Source organism: Rhopalosiphum padi, chromosome 2 (genome assembly GCF_020882245.1).
Source record: "Rhopalosiphum padi isolate XX-2018 chromosome 2, ASM2088224v1, whole genome shotgun sequence".
Classification (NCBI taxonomy): Eukaryota; Metazoa; Arthropoda; class Insecta; order Hemiptera; family Aphididae; genus Rhopalosiphum; species Rhopalosiphum padi.
Genome location: NC_083598.1, coordinates 45,996,895 through 46,017,601, shown reverse-complemented (window position 1 = coordinate 46,017,601; position 20,707 = coordinate 45,996,895). Strand labels below are relative to the sequence as shown.

The window sequence follows — 20,707 nt, the reverse complement described above, 5'->3', positions numbered from 1 at the left end:
TACACACAATAGGAAATTATATATTTCTATACTTTTTCTACTGCAACAAACCTTACATGTTTCGAGTAAACATCTAACCTAGATATTATCATTGTGTTTTTCCGATAACCTAAACCCAAAGTCGTCTTGTAACATATTCGAATACGGTTTTTAAGCATTTATTGTAATTTAGACTTAAATTTGGGCATAATATTTTATATTTGTGTAAAGGTATATATTTCTCTTTCAAACAAATTAAGCACAACGACAAAAATAAAATATTTTAGTTAATAATTTTTACATGAAATAATTGTCAATTATTGTGGCAGAGCAAAATCGAAGACCTTCTATCTCCAACGTATTAAAGCTATCTCCACTTAATCTACTGAACTGATTTTAAAACTTAAAATATATAATTGTGATAATAGTCTGAAAGTGCATAGATTCAATAATGTCTTTTTTGAGAAAGTTTTTATATTTAGGTTCATTAATAGTTTAGAAAATATAAAAATAAATCTAAATGTTTATAAAAACACATAAATAAATTGTTATTTAATAAAATATAGTAACTATTATGTATATTTAAATGAATTAAAAACAACGATCTTTTAGAAAGATTCATAACAGGACATGCACAAATTGAGCGCATCTAAGCAAATAAACCAATCTATAAATAATATCGCAACTCTTTTCTTAAATATACTGGACCAAAAAATCTAAGGAGATTAAATTCCAATTATATCATTAAAATCATAATTTAAAAAATTCCAAATATCTTGTGCTAGAAAACAATTTTCTTTAATACTAGTATAATAATATTATGCTTTTAGCATTTATAGGATTTAAGGAATGATATTGTCAATTCTGAATTTCAAGTTGGGTTAACTATAAGATAATATGCAACACTGTCGTTTGTCACATGTAAAGACGTTATTTGGGATTATTGCCGAGGTGGATATTTAATTTTGAAAGACTGATGTAAAATTAACCGAAGTATACTGCTATAATTGCGAGATGGGATGAACAGCAATGCTTGTAAATTTTATATAATGAAAATTAACGTAGGTAATATATTTTTAGTTAATTATAACAATAATCAAAACTATTATTAGTAAATATTTTTTAGGATGCACAGGTTTATTAATGTAATAATATTATTATTGTGGTTATGCGAGAATAAAATTATTTTGTGATAAATAATAATAAATAACATATACAAATAATATTTAGTTTAAAAAATGAAAATTGTTCATCTAATTATTTTCGTGAAATAATGCTTTGCTGCTCTTTTATACACATCGTACTATTGTACAATTAATTTTAAAGCTTGTTACTTTTTTTTTTATTGAAAATACGTTAATCTGTACAAACATAAATAAATGTGATATGGGAAGGAGCCAGGAGGTGTGTGTGAGGAAGTCACCCTGCAATTATGTAACTTATGCAGTTATGCAAACTTGATGTGAATTATTACTTTAAATTTGTTTGTAGAATAGTTATCAGCTTTAAATATTTTATTTAAAAATGTAATTTATTGATAAAAAAAAGTACTCTATACAAAGTTTGACATTTTTTCTCAAAACTATGTAATGTACGTATGTACTAACATTTGTGATTTTAAATATTAGTGTCTATTTTGTTAGGAATATAGTTCTTACAATACTTGTGTGTTTTATCATAATTTTGTCCGTGTTATAATTGATGTCAATTACTATGTCAATTCGAGGCCTTTTTAAGACTGTAGCAAGTCCAATTTGATACGCCATGCTGTACCCAACGGCCAAGGCCCATGTGCAATATATTGTATACATAGTACACACCTTGCGCACGCCTAGTTTTTACAGTACTGATAAAATTCAACCGATATATCTACATAACGTCTTTGTATTAATTATACAAATTATTATAATTCGCAGTGGCGACATTGTTAATTAGGAAAACGTAATTTTACAAAAATACTAGTCTATTGTCGTTAATTATGTTTTTATATATATATATATATAAATATAATTTGATGGTAACTGTAATATTGTTAAAAAAGTAATGAATATATCGTAATTAAAATTGAAAAACCTATGTTAAACAATAACTAATTATTCATTATATTAGCTATAATAATCATAAAATAATATTTTTGAACTTAACTTCCTGATAAATAAAAATAATGTTTGTTTTATTTTAAGTAAATTAAACTTTAAAACTATTTTAATGAAATAAAAACCCGCTAATTTCTAGATAAACATTATAGACATTTTTAAGAAAAGCCATATGCCTAAAATATCAATGAAAAAATTCCATTTTTTTTTTTTTATTGTTTTCGACACGATGAAATATTAAACAACAACAACAGAAATATAGAAATAAAAAATATTCATGCCTGTGTAATTTTTACAAACATAATATTATATATTGCGGTTGTTGTTTCGTTAAACATGAAATTCAAATAAACCACATTGATAATAATAATAATTATGAAATTCCGAACGTTCATAATATAATATAATAACCAACTATACTTCGTATAGACGATGTAATTGACTAATTTGATTACAATAGATTACACTACCCGACATATTATTACAAAAAATCTTCAACACATCTGTAGGTATACGGTAATAAAATGATAAATAATGTTTTATATTTTAATATACACTCTGAGACAACCACCCATATTTTGTATACTATATAGTGACAGGATACTTATCAACCTAGTATTATGTATAATATATATAATACAATATATTAGAAATACTATAAACTATGTAATGGTGCATAATAAAGTATTTATGTACTTATATACTATATTAATATACAGTAATATTATATAGACGTCATTTGCCGTCTACTACGCACATATTCAGAATTTCAGACATCCATAAAATGTGTAATATTATATAGTAATATAAGTGATTTCGAAAATAGTTTTCCGGCCTTCTGGACTGCAGACGACCCATTGCGATTTGATTTATGATTTATTATTCGCGTGCTATACATTGAATGCGTAAGTACAGAATACTGTATATAGTATATACTTATATGTTATATTACATGAAACGCGACTATTATTATTATTATTATTATAAAAAAAATTGTTTTCGATAATATCGCAGAGAAATTGTTCTTCTCGTGCGTATCTATCGTCTGATGCTGCTGCTACAGCGGCACGTCTATTATACACACGCGCACGAACATAGGTATACGTATACGTATACGTATTTTATATATTATAATAGGTATGTATACACAGTAAATTGCCTCCTATTAAATATTAAACGTTTTCTTTCTACGGGCCACGTATGTGTGCCGCGTCTATTCGTTTAAATATGCCGCCGAATTACCATTTATTATTTTTGAGATGCTTTTATATCTTTCTTTCTTTTTCCTATCTCTCTATCTATATATCTATCTATCTCTTACGCAGGTTTACATAAAATAATATATATATATATATATATATACATACATAATACTTTTAAGGCCTCGAAGGCATACTACCTAAATATCACGGACGTTATAACTATTATAATAAGGTGATATTATATATATATATATAATACAATAAAAGAATTGATCATCTCGCCATAATTTTTCTTGAATTTTCATTTTTGTTCAATGACAGTAATTAGTGACAAAGTCCACGTGCATTCGAGTATAATATATTCTGTATTTGTGGTATAGGAATATATACATAATACATTATTATATATACCTATACTTCCAATAATAATAATATATTATAAAATAATAACCGGCATATCGTAACACACGCGATAGCGGACGGAGAGAAAATTTACATTATATGGTATGTTAGTGCAGTGTATAACATATAACATGTATAATATGACATCTGTATAACTGTGTATTTATATTGAGACGAGAAACAATATAATAATGATGTAACTACATGCAGAGGAAAAATTTGTTTCGGACGTCAAGTAATAAAGACAAAAAAGTATATACGGCCGTTTTAACGGGAATAACGCGATGTTGAGTGGAATAAAATACACGAGAAAGACGTGTACACATAATACAAGTCATACAAATACACAACACCATGCGATGACATTTAGGAGATAAAGAGAGAGTGAGTAAATGAGAGAAGAGATGGAAAAAGCAAACTAAAAATGCGTAAAATTGGATTTTGCTTCAAGAAACACGCACAGCCAACCGGTGTATCTGCAGTCGTGTGTGTACACAAAATATTATTATATGTTTATAACGTGTACATAATTTCATAATATATGTATATATGTATTATATTTTATGAATTTAATATCAATAGGTATTATACTGCTGCGAAAACCTGTCTTCCGAGTCATAGTAAGAAATGATAGAATAATTAAAACAGGACTTGTTGGAGTTTTTGGATCGAGGGAGAGGGGTGACTGTAATCCTGCAGAGATCGTGTCGATCGTTTATTTGTATACGATCTACACGAGTCGTGGCGGTGCTGCTGAAAGAAATTCAAACGCAAAGGCGTAAGAAAAATAATATCACTGTGGCGCGGTGGTTGCAGGTCAACGCGTGACCGCGGTCGGAACAATAAAAAGCTTTAGCTCACAGACATCTGTGGCGCGCGCGCTAAGGACATGGCGTATTTCATACATACACACACTATTCAGGTATAATATATGACTAGTACTATATTATTGTACCTATATAATATAATGTGGAAACGTCGCCGACGGTCGCCCCGCACATTAATCACAAACACTATCACAATGACGCACAAAAGACGGACCCGTGTCAAACGATTTTATAGGTACTTGACGTCGCGAATGCATAATACAGCCTCGGGTGTAAACGCGCGCGCCTTTAAATAATAGCGACGTCGTTATAATATTATATAATTCGTCTTGGCTAGCGGAAAACTCAGCACTTATTTTCTCGCAACGTCTATTCACGATCGAACGGAGCCGTCATTAAACGTCATTTAAATGAGCTGCTCGATAAAATTACTTATATACGATAACGAGAGGGTTAAATGTACATACGAGTATATATATATATATATGTATATTCGAACGTGTAGGTGTACTATGAAGACGTTTTTATCCATCTCGCAAAATCGATTTTGGAAGGTATAGCAACAAAATTGTGAGTAACGCATCAAGACATAATAATAATATTATCATATTAATTTAATAGACTATACATATTTTGTTTACGAAAACTGCGTTTGGAGGTTCTCAACTTAAATAATATGGATGTTCAGTTTTAGATGTTATTAAAATATGATATCTATGTATATTATAAATTTATAAATGTTTATGGTACCTACTCGAGTGTTAATAACCTGCACCTTCAGGCTCAAGATCAAAACAATATTTAAATCCCACGACGCTATTTAGATGGGTAATTTATTCTCCCACGCACGCGTTTGTGTGTACAAAAATCAATTCCACTTTAACCGTTTCATGTGTCATATAACTGCATAGATATTTAGACAAGCCAATTTTTACATAAGAAAATCTGTCTTCTCAAATTCGCGAGAAAAAAACGTATTTTGATATCTCAGTAAGTATAGAAAATCGTGAATATATAACGCGATAAATTATATAAATCTGTAAAATAAAATTAATCACAGAATAATAAAATGTTATATTACAAAACGAAATACGATAGGAATGTTAAATTTTAAATTTAATTCTAACTAAAGGAAAACTAATAAAATGTATAGAAAATTAAAAAATATATCAACTAGATATATAAGATAGAATGTTTTATTAAAATATATATAGTATATACAGAGATTCAACAACCATGCTCATCTAACCTTTTATCATTCTTTTATTAATATGTACGTATTTATTAAAATTAAATTTTTTTCAAAATAAGACTTTTCTGTATATTTAAAAATGTCTTATTTTGAATCAAATTTGATGAATTATTTCTTGTATATCAAAGACAATTTCATTAAATATCATACTAATTCGAATTTAAAGTGTACATTGTATAATATTGGTTAAACAAAATATCTTTACACCAACTTACATAAAATCAACAATGATATTGGAAGTAAAGTAGTAACCATAGAAACAAAAATAATTAATGTGATGAATAAAATAAGACGTATATGGTGTTTTATAATAATGTATAGAAACCTAACATTATATGTAGATAGTATAGATACTCACGTGTTACTAGATAATATATAGGTAATAATAAATTTATATTCACTGTGCATATTTTCTGTTGCGGTTGTGTTCTATACCTACCGAATTAACTCTATGATGCTTATATTATTCATATTATACAACTCTAGTGATATATTTGAGTGAGTAATTATATAATATCACACGAAATTGATTTTTGTTTTTATAATAAAGCCCACGTAAAACTTCAACATTATAGAGTTCGCAAACTTATTATGATATAGTCACCTGCCGTTTGTCAGTCACGATAGTTGACGTAAGAATCGAACAATATATCATATTGTTGTAAGGACAATTGCTTGAATTTTATTTATTCTTATGTAGTAAGAAAATTACAATGTCATATCGGCTATGATATATTGATTTTTGACAGAATGATTATGACTTCGTTCAAAACAAAATATCTATTGGTATTTACAAAAAATAAACGATATAAAGTTCTAGTACCTGCACGTCATCTTACGTGATTTAATTTCTTATTTGTATCAACTCATGAGTTTTACAACTTTAACAATAGTGACTTAACTGTGGTTGAATTAAGTTAATTCTCAATCAAACTATTTCGTATCTGTAACTACAATATGCACAGTTAATTTTTATTTAACAGTTTATTACACTTTTACGTAAATTTACTATCAAAGACATTTATTTTAAATTGTTAATTAATTTTTAATTGAGAACTTAATATTATAAATAATAATTAACTACACTTTTGTATTAATTAAAAATAATGTATTCATTTAAATTCATAGGTATCAAATATCAGTTGTATTTTTCATATAGATATTTTTTTTATTTTTTACTTCTATTATTAATCATTGCATATTAGGAAGTAAAAATATGATTTAGTAAATTGAAATTCTGAAATAATATTAATTTACAAATTTATATAAAACCATAATGATTTAAAGATCATACATAAACATATCTTATGCTATAAAATGATCTCGAGCAATTAAAGCATATCTGAACAAAACATATATATTATACACATTAAGTGGGGAATCATTATCATTATTTAACTTATTATGATTAGGTACTGTTTATTCAAAAAACTTAAAATACACTTTCCCCTTAATAAATAATCTTGGCACATGTAAGTCGTAAATAACATGACTCGGGATACAAAATTTCACAAAAGTTTTTCATTTCAAACTATACTATTGAATATTGTTGTCTAGAAAATAATTTAACTAGTTTCAAGTTTTTCATATAAAAATTAACTCACAATTAATAATAAGCAAAATAAAAATAATTCAATTATAATTAGAATGCAAACATAGCAATGTCTTAGAACGAACAAATTATCAAAAAAATGTTACAAACAACTATAATATAGATATTTGATATTTATGTATTCAATATAATTCGTGAAATTCGGATTACTATCTGTACTCACAATAATAATTACTATAACATATTAAAATGTGACCTATTTTTCAAGATCAAGATCCATTGTCGATAAAATCAAACGCCTTGAGCTATACGTGATTAAATGTGACTTATGTAACTGGCCTCAATAATTTAATAAAATAATGTATATACTATATTATACATTATACACGTCGTATTTATCAATAATTCTCACAAACTTCATATGCGCAAATAATAACCAGCACTGTTTTGTTCACACCAGTTGTACGTATTTAATACTACAATGTGACTAAAGAATTATTGCTAAATATAAATATAACGTGGGATTGTATCATATCCAACAAGACGTAAAATAAATTTGTTTATTATTCAGTAAAAAATAAAACGGGCAATAATTTAAGTTAAAATTAAGTGAATTTCAGTTGAATCTAACAATGTATTGTGATTTTAATACAATTTATATTTTATTTATTACCTTCAACGACTTTAGGGTTTTTTTTTCAAATCTTGTTAAAGCTAAAATTGGTATTATTATTCGTATTAAATATATTCACCAAAATTAAATTTTTATAGAAAAAAATATCTTTAAAAAAATCATACACATGAAATAATATTATTATTTTTTCGATTAAAAGTAATTTCCAGACAATATTAAACAATTAACTAAACTCTATAAGTCTATAACTATAATTATCCATCCAAGAAACTTGAAAATTCATATCAAATCGAAATATTATATTACTAATTATAAAAAAAATAACTATTATTATAGACATAAGTGAATTGTCTTTGCAATACTGTCAACTGGCGAGTGCTACAATTTCCTTTCGCTGTGTAGGCCGCGTACAACAGAAGTTCTGTGATTCTGTGCAACCATGACCTGTCTGGAGAATTTATAAAAATCCATAAATGCATGAAACTACTTGAAATGGAAATGACTAAAGTAGTGTAATTCATTTTGAACACAAATTTCCCATTCAAGTGGACCATGATGCAATCAGTTACCAACCCATATAATAATACAGAGTAGACACTGTTCAATTGGGAAACACGGTGAGTTTATAATGATGTATATTATTATGTCGATTTATTTTGACCCCTGAGGCAACAATGATCACTATTTAGATGCTCGGGTAACTTGAATACGGTACATTTAACTTTGTCAGAACTAACGTGTGATGAAATGTGCTTAATAAAATATTTGCAAAGTAAATAAAATTACATATTTACCAGAAAATGGTGATATATAAATAAATTTATATTATAAGTGTTTGTAAGATGGGAATAAAGTTTCAGAGCGGAATTTGAAAAGTGAAAATAACTTTTAATTTTTAACATATATCATATTATGGTATAATTTTTTCTGCATATATACCGATTTATGTCTCATGAGAATATTTAATTATTTGAAAGACGGAGAAAATATGTTGATTCATACTCTATCATTTTTAATTTATTATTAAATTTAATCGTTGGATACGAATACAATTGTATACAAGGTAAATCTTTTATCGAACAAAACTCATTATTTTTAAATCTATTAATATTTTTGAAATATTTTTTTAATGTAATTTTTAGGTCAGAAAAAATAAAAAATTTTTAAAAAAAAACGTTATTTATAACGTTATAATTGTTTAAGTTAACTTTGTTAAAAATTAAAACAAATATTTTTAATTTCGTATTCTGAAGCGGAATGCTATAATGCATAAAATTAGGAATATTGATAAGCAGTTATAAGTATTATAAGTTTAGGAATGGGAATACCCCGATATAATTTTATACTCTGATAATTGTTGGTCTACTACTCTCCGTACTTAAACTTTAAATATTTATAAATCATAAACTACTCGTTCGAATTTTATGTAACGAAATACTCTGAAAAATATTCTATTTCAGAGTATACATTTAAAAATGTATGCTCTTTCAAAAAAGTAAATAATTTAAAAAATATCATAAAAAAAGAAAATGTTGTTTTATTTTGACTGAAAATCATGTAAAATATTTTTTTTCTAAAACATTAAATTTTGAAATAATTAGTGTTGTTTGATAAAGGTACCACCTAATATACCTTTATAATTATATAATACATATAATTTAAATATTAAATTGAATGATGCTACAAAATATTTTGTTAAGTTAATACATATTTTTTAATCATTAACTGCAAAAATGTAAAATTATATCCATTCTATGTCTTGTATATGTTTAAATCATTAATACTAAAAATATAGATTTTAAACTAATTTTTAAAATGTTGATCTATCATATTGTAAATAAAAAAAATGTTCTATTAGGTACTGGTATCTACGTCATATAGATTCCACACAAACTGTTTATAAATACTTACTAGTTACTACTATACTTACAACAATAGCATATAAAAGCAATTTCTCGTCCTAGTTTCTGGTGTATTACATTAGTGATGTGTGATATATAAATATAATATAAATTGTATATTTTGTACATACAGTTTTATAATTCAACTACATGCCGTTTCATATCTCATATAGCACACAGTCGCTTGTTAACACACGGACAAAAAAGACAATTTCTATTGTAACAACAATTAGGTACCGTCGACGAATAAGAATGTTGGATCGTGAATGGACTGAAACATGTCTACTTCAATTAATACGGTAGGAATACACGTAGTATAAGTGCATTATAAAATATATGCCAATAAGGTGACAAAATGGAGGTCATAATGTAAATATTATACATTATCCGTAAATGGACTCGTAAACATTATGTTTCTTAAGATAATTAATCGTTGTTCAATTATAAACTCAGTGCACGGATTAAATGCAATAATAGCAAACGATAATATTGTGTAAATATATACAGTATCAGTATATAAGTAAAATAGCCAATAGGTAGTACACACATTGTTGACACACAATAAAGTATTAGATAAAAGTATAAGTTTAATACAAAAAAAGACGCTTCTTAAATAGTAAAAACTATTTTTTTTCGTATCATTCATAATTACGAAAAATCAAATAGAAAAATTAATTGTACATTTTTTCAGTCTAAATTTGTTGTATTACCTATATTAATTACCAATTAATAACTTAAGATCGATCCCAAGATTAATCTTATCAAAAAAACTAATGTAACAAAATTTTTAGTTTCAAACTTTTAATGTTTAAATGTGGTTGTTTTTTAAAAGCTATTATTATTATAACGTTAAGGTTTTATTTTTATGTTGATATTTCATTAAAAATATCTTTACAGAGTTGCTTATTTAAAATTGATCATGTAACTTGAGTAATATAACATTTAATAATATAAAGTACATAAATTTCGTAATATAAAGGAATTAATAAAGCATTTCTAGCTACTAAAACAAAATTATTTTAGAATAAGTACCAATTATTATATTCATTAGTTTATTCAGCCTAATGAAATTCTATATTCCCAGTAGGAATTTCCTATCAATAGAACAAAAGTATCGAAAAAACACATAACAAGTATAAAACCCAATTATTATAATTTTGAACTATAACTTGTAGTCTAATAAACAAAAGTAAGTTACTAAGTCTGTCAACTTGATGAAAATGATAACATTTATTTTATATTTGTATGTATCTTTTTTCTCCCAAATATCATCGCGTCATTATAAAGAAAATTTATAGTTTTATATTTTAACTATATAACTTTCTCAAAACATAAATAAGATGACAATTTGAAGAGATAAAAATATAAAATAATGATGATCGCAATTTCACGAAAATAAAAAAATAACATATAGGTACTTACATTATATCATGTTGACAGCATTATGCTGTGCATATTTAATGTATAACGATTAACAAAAATAATAGAAGAAAAAATATTTGTTTAGTAGTGTTCTCTAGAAGCGAGTTGTTATAAAAGTTTATGGTAGGTACTTAAATTTGTTTAAAAAATAATTTAATAACGATGATGGCATACAAAAAATAAAATAATCAGACACTTTTTGTGTATCTAATATAAAACAATTGTATCAATTTAACATTATTTTTGAATTTTTACTTTTTACAAATATATTAATGTAGATTTGTTATTTTACCTTACTAGTATTATTTATGATCATTATTATTAACATTATGATCAGTGTATAAATAACAAATAGTTCGTATTTATATTTTATTTTAAACCTGTAGTTAACAGCTATATTATTTGAACACTTTTTAAATTTTACACAATACAAAATAATATGTCCATATACGATAACAATAAATATATAACATTGTATATCTACTGTATCACTGCATTATTACAATATTAACAATACTACTGATAAAAATATTATCAGTATATGTTAACTCTTAATCATTTGATAAACTTCTAACTTAAATAAAAAAAAATTTAAAAAAATAAAATGTAGAAATTTTTTAAAATGTCATGAAGAGTCATTAATATAATTTTAGAGTTATTCAAAACAATCAAAACATAATATATTCTCGATGTCATCTTAACTGAAAAAATATTGGTGGTTATATTATTAATTTTTTGAAAATTTGTTTATTTTAAAATTAATATATTATATTTTGATAATATTCGAAATATATATATATTAATAAATACATAATTTATTATCATCATTGCAACTTAGAGTCGCAATAATTGGGTATTAAATATAAATAATTTATAATTTAAATTTAGGTTTTTATATATGTTTGCTCAGAACATTTATTAAGCATTAAAATATAATATAAACGGAAATCACTACATAATGGATATTATTATGTTGTAAAAAATATTGAAGTGTACGTGAATAATTTTATATTTCGATTGAAAAGTTCTCATTATATGAATACAGCAAGTCACAATATTTTCAAATCATTATATCCATATATGGATAACGAAGAAATATTTCGTTACGATGAAGATTTCGTAATCTAATTGTAATTTTTATGTTATTTGCTTTAGTGTCACCCAATTAAATAAATTTAAAAACAAAAAAAGAAACCATCTGTCAAACATCTATGCATAATGCAATGTCATTAAGCGATCCATTTAACACAGTAAATTTAGTTTCTATTTTATTTTGACACTTGTTGACAATATATATTTGTATTTTCTACTTATTTTTATAAGTATGTAAGAGTTAAGCGTGTTAAGCATACCTACCTATTAATCATTATATTATTAACAAATATGAAATAATAACACACGTTTACATAACTAACACAAGTATGTACAAAGTATATTATCTAATGTAATATTTTAATTAATAATTATTTAATAAATATTATATTGTTCTATCATCGATAATAATAAAATAAACTATTACAATTAATAATATCATATACACTTTCGATATATCAATATAAAGGTACCTATAATCATTATATTTTTAACAATACAACAATACTCTTCCATTGTATAATTTTACAATACAATTATTACGTTTTCATTTCTACAATAGTTATATATATTAAAATATTTTTCTAAATAATTTTTTCTAAATTTTATGTTCAGTTTTATTTGTATTGACCATTAAACTAATTGAATTAAGTATAAATTCATAAATGAAATCATATTTTTTATTAATTAAAACATTATACTCATGAGTTATCGATGCATTAAAACTAAAAATTCAAATTCAATTTTTTTTGAACAAATTATTAGATTTATATCTAATCTAAATTCAGAAAGATTAAACTATTACTATAATAGGATATTATAAGGTATTATTTTAAGGTTTTGGAGTTCACGCAGTATTAAACACGACATTTTAACTATAGAATAATAACAAATAATCATGTTACTGTAATTGTAAGCGTACAGTAGACACTAGATAGCTATTAAAAAATTAAACATTATAAAATTTAATTTTAAAGATTTACTTAAAAGGTAAATATCTTAAATTGTATTAATTACAAAATAATTCATAACTCATTATTAATATTATATTTATTATACAATCTACAAAATGAGTAAGACATAAATTTACGTTGTGTAATAGAAAATTAAAATGTATATTTTTATGTAAAATATACATAATACATAAATATTATATTATATTCCAAATTCCAAATATTTAAGTTTTGTATATAATATAGGTTTATTCATGTATATATATATGAAAATATATTAACATGAATATATATTATATACATTTATAATACTCTAAAAATATTATACAATTGTCACGAATACTAGTAGATCAAGCTCATAAACTTAGTTAAGTAAACTAAGTTACAAAGTAATGAGACCTAGTGTAACGAATCATAATTATATTAAATATAAATTATTATAACATATTTACTGATTAAATATTATTAAATTGATAAATTATAAAAAAAAGACTTATAACGTTCTATGTATAATTTTAGTGTTTTTATTTTTTTTTTTTAAATATTATGTTATAGTATATAAATGTATTATTTGTATTGGGTTTACATATATAATGCATATAATATATCATATACATTATTTTTATGACAGCCTTATTGAATGCAAGAGTGTGTAATGATGTTGTATGTAAAAAATGTGGAAAAATATAATAAAATAGTTTATATCTAACACTACGTTACATGACCTATTTGAAATGCTTACATTGCAGGTAATGAAGTCTTCCACTCTACCCACTATTCGTATAAGAGAAAAATTACTTTTCCATTTCATGCATCATAAATCTCGTACAATATATATTATTTATTTTACTCAAACGCCAATATTTGAATGAAAGCAAAAAAAAAAACAAATAAATACAAGACCATTATACTGCCACAACTCTCGAGTGTCTTCTATAGCGGCAGAAATAACACCCAATTGATTAGTCTGTCTGTTTTACGCTGTAAACCTTGAAACCAATAGATTTACTTTAATAAAAAATATTGATCCTTAAGCTTATAAATTATAATACATGGCCGCATCGTCCGATTATCCAATTATCCAATTAAGCGTGAAGACTAAATTATAAAAGATATAAAATCCTGTGGTACGCTATACCTATGCGGCTATGCGTAATATAGTTAATTTTTAAGTGTATAATTGTTTAACATATTAGTAATTTTGAATGAGAAGCATTTCAATAATAATCGCTATATCATTGACTTAATTTTGTTAATTTAAACAATGTAAATTTGATATTTTTTCAAATTCATTATTTCTAACTTATTTTCAACAAAATAGATATATTAATACATAGGTAGTTAAAATTAGGTAACAATTTTAAACTTTTATTTTGCATTGTTTTTTTATTTTTATGTCTTTTTCGACCTTTTTATTACTTTTTTTTCAAAATGTTTAATAATATTTTTATCAGTTAAATTTTTTACATTCACTTGATGAATTATTATTTTTTAATTTTTACCATTTATGTTTTTGTAAGCAAATTAAAATATAAAATTTAAATAAATATATTTTTACATTTTTGGATTTTGTCTTTTAGTGCATCATTATTGCATTTTTCGAAACTTTAAATACATTTTATAGTTCTTTAGTGTATTCAATTCACAGCGTTGTAATTATAATAAATACATTCGTAAAGTATTAAACGTAGATACTTGTACATAGTTGAATTGGAAATACTTTTTAATGAATATACACATATAAGTTTGTAATTTAAAAAAAAAATACCAAATACTTTAGGTATAATGGCACATATTTCGCGTACATTGGCACATACTAAGTACCTGCAGCTATATTATAACATCGCGGAAGACCAAGGTCATGGCGGAAAACCGCAGTTCCGGTATAAGAAGATCGCATTTATATACCTATACTATATATAATGTATATACAAGAGTACCTATATACAAAACGCACAACTCGCTATATAATATTATGACGTCGCGTGCTCGGGGGTCATTGTCGGTCCAAAAACCGGACGATGCATTATGTACGACAAACGGAAACGGCCGATTTTGGAGAAACGAACAAACCGTAAAAAGCCGATCGGCGGACAATATACAGAATACCGATACGCGCGTGTATGGTATTATCGTATACGCAATACGCGAACGTCATTATAATAATATGTAATGTAACGCGCGTAGTATTTACGATAACAAACGGAGCGGGTTATAATTTATGTACCGATAACAGTTCTACCGCTGCAGATGGTGGTGTACAGTTATGTACTTAATATGTGCGTGCATAACAATATATACGTCTTATATACGGACAGAATCGAAAAGAGTTCGTTATAGGCTGGTCACTCGTGGAAAGAGAGACGAAAAACAGTATTATAATAGCGATAAGCGCGAGACGAAATGAAGACTGACTGATGGACAAAACAAAATAATATTAGGTATAACATATAAACCGGCCGCGAGATAAACTGGGACACTTACGGTAAGTTACGGCGGCGACCGTTGTAAATCGGGGTCAGTGCGCGGCGGCTGCAGCAGTCGTTTCCGCGCGCGCGGAGAACTCTCCCCAAGTACGTCCTTGGCACAACCGCTAAAACCACGAATCGACATTCCAAATTTCACGTGTTATCAAGTAGCAATATTATGGGTATCAACTCACTTTATTACCGCTCTGCATATAACACTGTTAGTATTATTATTATTATTATCGTAAACCGACAAAAAGATTATACTGCTATTACCAACAGAGCAGTAACACAACTGCTGTTAACGCACAAGAATTTTGAAAAACACACCGCAACAGCAACCGATTTGCATACACGCGGTGGCGACGGTGATCGTAAAATTAAACACCGTTCGCGGAAGACGGATCAATCGTTGACCTCACTTGATGTGTGTGTGTGTGTATGTGTGTGTGTACGACTGACGTTATAAACCTACACAACGTAGTCGTACTATTACTCGTACCTATATATTCATTTCAAATAATATAAAATATACATGAATGTCATCGACAGACGCACTTATCGCGCTTATTAAAACTTTGCGACCGACATTTTCTCTCTTAAGCTGCAATTTTTCGATGGAAGTCTCGACGGTTCAATTTTGTAGTTGAATACCCGGAATATAACATAAGTTGATGCTGGAATGTACGTTTTGAAATTCCTACGTATATATCAACGTACGTATACACAATCGACGCCATTTTCTCTGCTGCGCGTATTTTATTTTATATATATATATCGTCATATCACTTTGGTAGTGTACACCGTTCGCCAATCGAAAACAACTTAAATTATTTGAACACGTCTGCTAACAATTTAAAATTTATACCTACCCAGAACTCGGATATAAAATTTAAAAACAAAATAAGGTGATATTAAACTGAAGAGATATTGGAGTAACTCTGCTTAAAAATAACAGAAATTGACTCGTTAGAAACAGGAACATAAAAAGTACACCTTTTCTTCCATATAATATAATGATAATAATAATGATAATCAATAAAATATATTATGAGCCGATAAAACTATAACAGTGTCAATGTAGAGCTAGCTGTGTACTTTTTTGAAAAATTCTTATCAAAATACAAAAAAAAACATTTTATTATGTTAACTGTATCAGTAGTTTCCAAGATTTCCCCGGTCCCCCGGACAAACATAACCCGTAAGGGACTTTCTTTTAAATAATATATAGGTATATATGCATATGTAAAAAGAGTATCTACATGCATGCGCGATGCACGAGTAAAACAACATAGTATAGAACTGTTGCATAGTCTGCATATTATAAATACAACAAAGGTATACATAATACAATATATGACTAACGCGAAACGTTCACAAATTTCCATGACATTATATTATAATAATATAATATTTTGTATATAACTTGTGCACTCGAATATTCTGTATTTTATGCGATTATCCGGTTTCGACACGTGTAAAATGTTTACGGCAATTCCGGTTGTAGACAACTGCGGCGGGCGTGTAGACATTCGCCTAAGTCACTTATTATTATGGACGGCGAACGCGTTTACTAATTCATATATATTATAAATATATATATATATATATTATTGGCTGAACTCATTTCCGAAACAAGTTACACTGCCGAAACGTTGACAAAGAAAATGTAAAAAAAAAACAAACACGACGCACTATATATACGTACAGCTGTCGTACGTGTCCAGATATCCTACATAATATTATTACTATAAATCCGAACGATAAATGAGGACGAACAATTACACTCAAACGTCGCCGCCGCCACTAGATCGATAATTATATATTGCACACGACGCTAATAAACACCTGCGGTAAAATAGGATATCCGGTCAAATAATAAGATAATCCACCGCCGTCACGTATCCGCGAACACAGATCGGATACAACGCGGAGTCATTGCGTTATATATAGGTACATGATGAATACTTTATCGTCCAATAATTACGTAATTCGGGTGCATTTCAATTGTGCAAAAATCTCGTCCATAAGCGACCGCGAGAACTCTGCTCGGATCACGTTACGGATTGTTGATAATAAATAAATATATGTAGAAAGGTCTGCGCGTGGAAGGCGGCGGAAGGGGTGGAAAGAAATTTCGGTCAGATGACGCGGAGAGGAGTAGAAGGAAAAAAAACTCCCGAAACAATAATAATCTCGGAGAACAATGCCGCCGCCGCCGAAAATTTGCGATCCGTTGCGCGCTCTTGGGATCCGGTGATTAGACACCATTCGTTTTTATGTGTACGGGTGGGTGATATCGCGTATAAGTGCATATAATGTTATTATTATATTTTTGCGTGGAACGCGGGCGAGGAAGTTTCCCGTTTTCCGACGAGGAAAAATATTTGCGTTGCGCAACCGCGCGGTGACGGTTGAAAACTTGCGCGGGCACTGGCTATACAATATATAATAAATAATAATATACGTACTACGTAACACCGCGGGTGATCGTTTCGGTCAGAGGAGACTGCGCGTATTATATATTATATATTTAAACATAATATTTATAAAATGTACCGGGTCGATGCTTTATCGTGAACCCGACAATATAAATCTTGTTTAACGCGATTTTATTATCGTTACTATTATTTTTATTTTTATTTTTATTTTTCATTTTAGGGGTAAAATTATTAAAATACAATTGAGAAATACGCGCACAGTAATAATATTATAATACTGTGTATTTGTTTTGTATTATTAAAATAAAAGTAAAATGCCCGTGATCAGTCATTACCTGCAGGTCTGCGATGAGAAGCATTACCCTATATATTATTATTGTGAATGTTATTATTATGATGACACGAGTGCGGTGTGATTTCGAGTGTGTAATTACTAATTGTATTATTATCATTTCAGAGAGTGAAGTATTACGCGGCTGGGTAAGACGTGATAGTGGTTTTAATGTATGCGAGTTTCGTCTAACTTTCGACCATATTATATACGTATATTATATTATATTAGTACACGATTCAATTACATGTTATGACCTTATGGGTTATTGTTATCCACTATTACGTTAATATAATATAATACGTGAATATGTCAGTGTTAATACGTCAAATTATTACTTTCAAGAAATATAATAATATAATATACATTATTATGTATAAAAATATGTACTAAATATTTTAATTTGACATTTTTTTAAACGGAATTCAATAATTTACAGTTTGTGGGTGCCTGAATATTATAATGATTAACAATTATACTAAAAGAGTATAATTTGAAATATTATTTCAAAGTCATAAACGTGAATTTATATAATTTGGACCTTAAAATACATTATATTTGTGTGAAAAACCAAATGGAAAATAGAAATCATTCTAATAAAGTTAAGCGCTGGAAACAGAAATCTCAGGGTATAGCTCTATCTCCAATTATTTATATTATGTTTGTATATCTACGTAAGGTTAATGGCTGAAATTTACAGTTACGCAGACAATAATGGATTTTATTTTCCTACTCTGCCTGCAATTCGGCTTAGCAAAAAGCAGTACCAGATATAATTCGATTAGATGATTAGTTTTTTTAATGGTAATTTAAGAATATACTACAATAAATCAAAATGTATTCCATTTACCTACTAAAAACTAATGAACAACAGCATTCAACTATGAAATTTCGAGTTGCAATATTATTTAAAGAATGTACTTTTCCAAAATGATTTAGATGTTTGAACGTTAAATAATAGCTAGATTTAATAGATTTATTAAATATTCAGCATCTAAAATTAAATAATCATATTAGAAATATCATTATACAATCAAGAAAACGAATATAATTTATTTTTACTGCCAGATAAATAATCAATAAACATATTTTGCAACGGTATTATTAATTCAGGATTATATAATTGTTTGGTGTGGTTATAACATCATTCTAAAATAACATTTATTTTGTCATTTTCTCAAAAGGATTTAATAAAAATAATTTAAGGTAACCTAATAATTATTTTCAAATTATCATGAGTACATGCAAATAAGAAATAGACAAATTACAAAAGCAACTATAGTCATGTACTCGTGTATATTATGGTTTATCTATAGAAGTATTAAAAAAAAATGTCAATAACATCCCTGATAATATATTTAATTGTGCTATAGGTAGGTATACTTATTTCAAATATAGGTAAGTTTGAAATATCGGTTATTTAAAATATACACTTATAAATTACATATTGCAATTAAAAGTCTTTCCTTAAAAATTTGCTTTTAAAATGTTTATTCGTATTATATATAATATTGTATTAATTTACCCTACTCGTAAATAATTTTTATTATTTTCATAAGTTTAAATGAGTACATTTGCTCTCCGATAAAAAATTTTACCTCAGTACACCATACATCGGACATTTTTCCTGTTTGTATTAAAATTTAACTATAGCAAACTACAATTATTATGATTGATTATAAATTATTATTATTATTTTATTTAGAATGATGATAATACTAAAGATGCAGTGTAACGTAATAATATACATAAAAAAATACAAAATACAATTATGATTTGTGTATTTCCGAATCCAATGTTTTGTTCCTTGATAAAAATTTAAGTGCGGGGAACCTTAGCATATTTTATCTGTAACCTGTAACTACTATTACGATATAAATTTTACTGAATTACTGAACAGATCCCACTTAATATAGGTATAGGCACTTAACAAGATAAAAATGGATTTATTTTTATAATGGAGCACCCATTAAAATGACGCAAACCCCTATGTTGATGGTGAACAATGATAGCTTTTTTCCTTTCAATATTTCAAATATTATGACGTTCATCGCGTGGGTGCGAACGGTCAAAAACATATTGTACCTATATTATTGTGTACGAAGACACGTGGGCGGTGAAATCGGCTCGACGTTGTGACCGGTGGAATTGTTGT

At 26.8% G+C, this 20,707-nt stretch overlaps 1 protein-coding gene across 1 annotated transcript in view; it reads right to left on the bottom strand.

Moving 5' to 3' along the window:
- The window catches only part of LOC132920295 (uncharacterized), a 58,772-nt gene that overhangs the window by 12,705 nt on the left and 25,360 nt on the right, over positions 1 to 20,707 (bottom strand). The window lies entirely within an intron of this gene.